Here is a 7,298-nt window from a genome sequence, read left to right as displayed (position 1 = left end):
ATGAGATGGATTTAAAAGATTGAAATACAACATGGATGAAGCAATCTCGATTAACAGTTAACCTGAGACCATCCTACAGCATTCAGGGTCCAAAGGATGAATTATGCGGTAACCATGTGTATCAATTTTAAAAACTTCTTTTACGATAATTCGACCTATCTGGACATCGAAAACCATTGCTAGATGGTATCTCGATCAGTGCAGGAATTAGTTTCTGTGCCACCGGCTTAGTATTTGAACCTATGGAGTCACACACACAAGTCAGACAAGTAGGAAGAAATTGGCCTATGTTTATATATTCAATTTAAAAGAACTTGACTTGATGAAATATATAAGCTAACTTGATTGAGAATTAAGTTATAAATCAAACGAGATTGAAGAGTTGACTATGTCTAGTTAGCACTACACATGAGGTTCAGGTTCGATATCGGAGATGAACAATTTCTAATCTATGATCCATAGAGTATATGAAAGATTAAATTTAAATATTAATTAATTTTAAATTAGATCTGAATTAATTAGTCTTAATTGGGTTTAAAATTCAAGTTAGATTTGATACAAAAATCCTAAAGAGTTTGGGACTGATAGCCTTTCGAAATTATTTTAAACTAGCTTCAAATTGGATTTGAATCGAACCCATTTTGGATGAGATGTGAGAAATCCTTATTTCACTGGGATTCTCCTCTCACATGGGCTGACCAACACCTAAAATTGTGCTAGTTTGGGGCATCCCTTGTGGGTGAGGGATTGGGTGCAAAATGGTTGTCACAGTTGATGGCAATTCTGTCTCATGTAGGAATCCTTCTTTCATGAGTATTGGACTGATTCAAATCAGATTTGAGTTAGGAGTCCTATCCTTATTGGGTCATAAGTTTCATCTATAAATAGAGAAGATCTTTACCTATGGATGTATAGCAAATAAATCAGATTGAGAGAAGAGAAAGAGAGAGAGAGGCATGAGAAGAGAAAGAGGTCCCTTCTTCTCATCCTTGCATCTCCCATTGGTGCCGCCTCTTTCTCCTTAGCATGGGGCCCTTCTTGGGCATCTCTTTTGCTAGTGTGAGGTGTCACACTAGCACGTCTCCTCCCTCATTTGATTGGGTTGCGAAGGTGAGTTGATCGGAGTTCATCCTGCTTTTCTACAGTGCCTGACATGCATATAAGTAGAGGGTCAGCACTTCCAAGCCTCTGTGAAGGTTTAATTCAGATTATTTAAGATTTGATCTTTGGTTCCACTGAGGATTTGATCCTTATTCATGTAGATTAGTAGAAAAATTTTTAGATGCAATCTAGGTCATCCGAAGAGAAATAGTTTTCCTTTCCTTCACCATCTACATGCATGGCCCACAACTCAGATTCTTCTTTAGGTGGATCTCCTTTTGTTGGCTCATCTTTCAAGGTGCTTTCCTCCAAAATAGTACAATCTAAAATAAAATCAGCTAACATCTATGCCTTGATAGAAGGGGGAGGTCAAAATTTCACATCGAATTCAGTCAGCTCAATTGCCTATTTGGCCACTCGACTAGTAGTGTCTGGCTGATACAGGATTGACTTAAGAGGTTGGTCAATCAAAAGTCCTATGGTGTGGGCCTGAAAGTAAGGTCAAAGCTTTCGAACCAAGATTATGAGTGTATAGATCATCTTTTCAAGCCTCGTATATCGATCTCTGCATCATAGAGGGTCCTGCTGATGTAGTATATCGGTTTTTGAAGCTTTCCTTCTTGATGAATAAGTACTGAGCTTATGGCAGCAGGGGAGACCATCAGGTAGAGGCACAACTCTTCACTTGGCTCTAGTTTGGTGAGGAGTGGTGGCGAATTTAGATAACTTTTTCATTCTTCAAATTTTTGTTGGCTTTCTTCTATCCACTTGAAGTCTGTTGGTTGCTTCAGGATCTTGAAGAAGGAGAGGTAGCACTCTACTGATCTAGAGACAAATCGGTTGGGAGTGGCCACCTTTTTCGTCAGACGCTGGACTTCTTTTATTGACCTCAGAGGACTCATTTCCCATTTGGCCTTGATTTTTTCTGGATTTGTTTCAATGCCTTTACGTGAGACCATGAAGCCAAAGAACTTCTCTGATGTGACTCCAAAGGCACACTTTGTCCGATTAACTTCATTCGATATTTGTAGAGAGTAGTAAAGATTTCTCGATGGTTGATGACATGGCCCCCCAAATGCTTGACTCTTGACCAGAATGTCATCCACACATACCTCCATATTTCGATCAATTTATTCTTTAAAGATTTTATTTACTAGCCACTGGTAAATAGCATTTATATTTTTTAAGCCGACCTGCATGATCCTATAACAGAAAAGACCTCGATCAGTAATAAAGATAGTTTTATCCTCATCTTTAGGTGCCATCCAGATTTAGTTATAACTAGAGAAGGCATCCATAAAAATAAGGAACTTATGGCTTGACATGTCATCCACTAATTGATCAATCTGAGGTAGAGGTAGATATCCTTCAGACAAGCTTTATTGAAGTTGGTGAAATCTACGCAAATCCATCATTTTTTGTTTGCCTCTTTATGAGGATCGCATTCACAAGCCAATCTAGATAAGTTACCTCCCTAACAAAGCTAGCACAAATCAACTTGTCTACCTCTTCAGCAATAGCTTTCGGTCGCTCTGAGATAAAGCTTCACTTCTTCTACTTGATGGGTTGGTGAAGGGGATCTATGCTCAACCAATGCACCATGACTTCTAGATCGATTCCTAGCATATCTGTAGCTAACCAGGTAAAGACATCTACATTTTTCTGTAAGAAGGATGTTAACTAGTTTTGGGTTATCTCATTTAGGTTCAACCCTATATAAACTGTGTGCCTTTCTTTTCCATCATTTAGGGAGATCGTTGCAAGGTCTTCCACAGGCTCTCCTCATTCCTTGGTTAGCTTGTCTCTGGTGTCAAGCCCCTCAATAGGAAGAGTGGTGGTGATCTTCCTCCTTGGAGGATGATTGTATAGCAGTGGCAAGGTAGTGCCTGATCCCCACGGACCTCTCCAACCCCATGTCTAGTGTAAAATTTCATTAGTAAATAATAGATCGATACCATGGCTTTAAGGGCATTCAACTATGGCTACCGCAAGATAGCATTATATGCTGAGGGTGCTCTAACAACCAAGAAATTAATGCTACGAGTAGATTGTTGGGGCTCTCATCCACCTGTGATCGGCAGAATAATAATTCTTTTGATTGGTATGGTATTTCCAGTGAAACCCACAAAGAGGGAGTTTAATTTACCGAACTAATTTAAAAAAAATTTTATTTTGAAGAATGCATCATAAAACAAGACATCAGCCAAGCTTTCATTATCTATTAAAATACAGCGTACATCTTAGTTTGTGATATTTAAAGATACAACTATCGCATCATTGTGCGAAACTAGATCCCCTTTGCATTCAGCTCGAAGAAAGTGATTGCTTCTTTTGATTTCTACTTTTTGGCCGATTATCTAGGCTCTATTCCACTATGCCCCCTAGTGATGGTGTTGATCACATCAACTGCAGGTCGGTTTTCTGCTGGCTGCTCCTGCTAAGGTTGCTCTACTAGATGATGTGCTCTTGGCCGCTCTACTGATCCTTCTCATATGCAATGGATGAAACGATCTAATCGGCCCCACCGGATGAGCTCTTCAATTTTATCTTGGAGTTGGATACAGTTCTCAGTGTCATGACCATGGCCTCGATGGTGGAGGCAATATCTTTTTTGGCTATAATTTTCTAATCGAGACTTCATTCTTTTCGCCCCAAAACTCTCTCTAATCTCCATGAGTACTTGAGTTCTAGTATTATTCAGAGGAGTGTAGTTAGTAAACCTCCTCCATGGAGACTAGTACATTGGTGACTGGTGATGCCGTCTCTAGGGGCTTCTAAGTCTTCATCCCTGAGGAGGGATTCTAGATCGTTGGCATTGAGGGGAACCAAGATTGTGGCCAACCCCTTGGGGGGTTCTCTTAGGTTAGGGAGAGGTTGGGATTTTTCTTTTCCTCGATTACAAGATCGCTCAAGGTTCCTATTGGTGAACGTAGGCGATTTCATACATGTATTTCGATACTTTTTTAAATAAATTACAGTGAAAGATAATTAGATTGATTAAATTAATCTAACATGCATATGATCTAATCATCAAATCAACCTACTCTAAAATTTATAATATGATATGTTGCATATAAAATTTAAAAAATACTGAAGATAAAATCAACATGCATGCATGTGAGCAATAGATTACATCTACTTCTAATCTGAGTTCAGAACTCGATACTTGAGCATGGATCGATGATCATCGCTACTGAGAGATATGGTAGAGAGGGTCCTCATTGGTTGCTCGCAGCCACATATGCGTTTGACCTCTATGAAAAATCCACTCGAAATACCGATCTGATCGATCTTCTCGGGAGTGCTAGCTCATGCGAAGACCCTTTTCTTGACTGATCTGGATCCTTTCTTCACATCTCTGGAATCTTTTTAGAGGTTGAAGATGAACTTATAGAGAATATGAGGATGTAAAAGAAGAAAGGAGAAGAAATATTTTTTTCTCATATTTTTCTCTCTTCCCAAACCCTGAGGATCAAAACTTAGAATTTAGCTTTTACGCTAACCCAAAGAGAGAGGACTCTCCTCCTCTTTTTCACACCATGAATCAATACCCAAACTTTCCTTCATGTGAAGATCTCTCTTCCTTCTCTCTTACACACACAAAACAAAAATAAAAACCTCTTTTTATAGGCATGTAAGAAATAAGGGTGAAGAGTCCTAGAGATCATGGACTCTTACAAGATGTCGCCTCCCTTCACAATTCTACATCCCAAAATATGCCAAAAAAATATGGGATGTCTCTTTCCATATTTTTTCACAGTAAATCAATTCTCCAGCTAATTTTTCACAAAAAATATTCTCAAAATATTGCACATATAAGGAGAAAAAAATAAGTTGGCATGGATAGGTTGATTTGGATATGAACAAATTCTCTTAATAAGGAATATTTTGAAATCCAATTTCAAAATCTTTCTTTTATCAAAATCAAATTAGATTTTAGATGTGATATAGAGAAGGAAAAGAACTCTTTGGTGTAAAAAAATCTCATGCAAAAATTATTTGTGCGTGGAGATAGATGGCATGCAAAGTGGGTTAGTGCAAGGGAGAAGAGTCCTATTCCAATAAAGACTCTTAATTTTTTTATTTAAATCCAAACCAAATCACATTTGGTTTAGCCTAAATAAAATATATGAAACTCAATCTAATTATGTTCATAAATTTTTAATCAAATTTTAATCAAATTAAGAATTGATTGAATCAAAGTTCTGATCAAATCAGGGATAATTTTTTCTTAGCGATTAGGTCATCTCATAACCTAATCGGGTCAAACCTATTTGAATCCAATTCAATTAGATTTTATTTAATCTTTTTTGCTCAATCAAATTGAGCTAATTAATAATTTAATTTCTAATTAATCCTCTATTAATTTACTAACACTTGGTGAATTAGTTTATTACAACTTTTGTATAAGGTTAACCATTAATCAATTGATGATTAAGCCCTTGAACGATTCTCAATCGTTGATCAGCCATATAATCAGTCAGAAATTTTTTTTGAGTATGTCCCCATAAATTTGAACCTAAGCTGGTAGTATAGGAATAACTTTCTAAGCCAATCAATGTGACCATCTAATAATGGTGATTCGATATCCGGATAGGTCGAATGAAGACGAAGCAACATTCAAGAACCTATTGGCATATGGTTAGCGTATAATTCATCCTTTTGACCCTAACACTCGAGGATGATCTATGATTTAACTGTCAATCCTAGATAAGTTATCCACATTGTATTTCAATCTTTTTCAAATCCATCACATGGATTATTCGGATCCAGATTTTGCTAAATTGAAATATATTGATACATTAACTCTTACTAATTCGGAGGGATCAATCCCATCTTGACTCACGCACCAACTTGACAGGTACTTGACTGCATCTAAAATTTTTTTATCACTGAATTAGAAACTCAATTAGTCTGATATCAAAGTACAGTGAGTTGCTTGCAAGTCACTATGGTGATCTCAGATTGGAGGGACACTTATACCAATACCCTTCGCGAGCTCTCCTTATAGCAGAGTGCTCCACAGTTGATCACGTTCGATGATGATGTACTCTTACATCTCATCTGCATGCCATACCAGTTTCTCCACACTATTTGGTTATGAGGACAACCAACGCATATGGCACACAATGACCTACACTTGATATCGCTATCATCCTAGTAATAGCATATCATTTGATCGTGAATCAATTTAAGGACTATAGATAAATCCTCCTTTATCGATCAAAGTAGTCCTAAAAACTTCATCACAACATAGGAGTTCATTAGAAGATGTAACCTTGTGATAAAAATGACCACATAACTTTTATTATTAATCAATTCATATACATTTATAATTAGCACAATCATCAAATGATTGGCTTTAGGATACATTTTTCAATAACTCCCACTTAGACTAAAGTCAATCAGTATAGTATCATATACCCATCTTCGATTTATCATCTCAAAACTCTTAGATATCGAGACTTTAGTAAATGGGTTGGTCAAATTCCTCTTTCCGTCGATCTTCTAAAGATTGTTCACCTTAACAGATTTTCTGAATAAGTTGGTAGCGATGCAAAATGCCTAGTAAGCTAATGAGACTTTAGCTCCTTGACATAAGCTATGGCTCCGGTGCTGTACAATACAGCAGAACCATCATCGAAGTGTGCCACTCCTAGCTTGCTAGTGAACCTATACAATCACATAGTTTCTTTGCAAGCATCGAATGCTATAATGCATTCTGCCTTGCAATTTGAATTTGGCTATATTTATCTACTTGAAACCTTTCCAGCAGATTGTGTAGGGTTTCAGAGTGGGCATGCACAGTGGAAACATAATGGATTTCAAAATTTTAATAAAGAAATCTTAAATATTAAACTCTTAAACCAGTATCTCCTTGATGATTAACAATCATATATAACATAAATTCAAGATTAAATTTAAGTTATAGAAGAATACCTGCAGTGCTTAATTCAAATTTCGGCAGAACCTCCACCAGGCGCCCAAGTGTTCGTCCTCCAACGGTGATCCACATAGGGCTATGATCAGGACACTAACTCTTTGAGATGATTCCTCCTCCAAAATTCTCACTCTGAGAATTTTCTTGAACACCAGACCTCAAGACGCTCTTCCTCTTCTCCTAGCCTTCCTATCCCTACCTTTCTTCTCTCCTTGTCTTCCTTAATTCTCTTCCTAGACTCTTGTCCTAAAATCGG

This window comes from Elaeis guineensis, chromosome 4 (assembly GCF_000442705.2).
Source record: "Elaeis guineensis isolate ETL-2024a chromosome 4, EG11, whole genome shotgun sequence".
NCBI classification, from domain to species: domain Eukaryota; kingdom Viridiplantae; phylum Streptophyta; class Magnoliopsida; order Arecales; family Arecaceae; genus Elaeis; species Elaeis guineensis.
Note: the sequence above shows the minus strand (reverse complement) of the source record.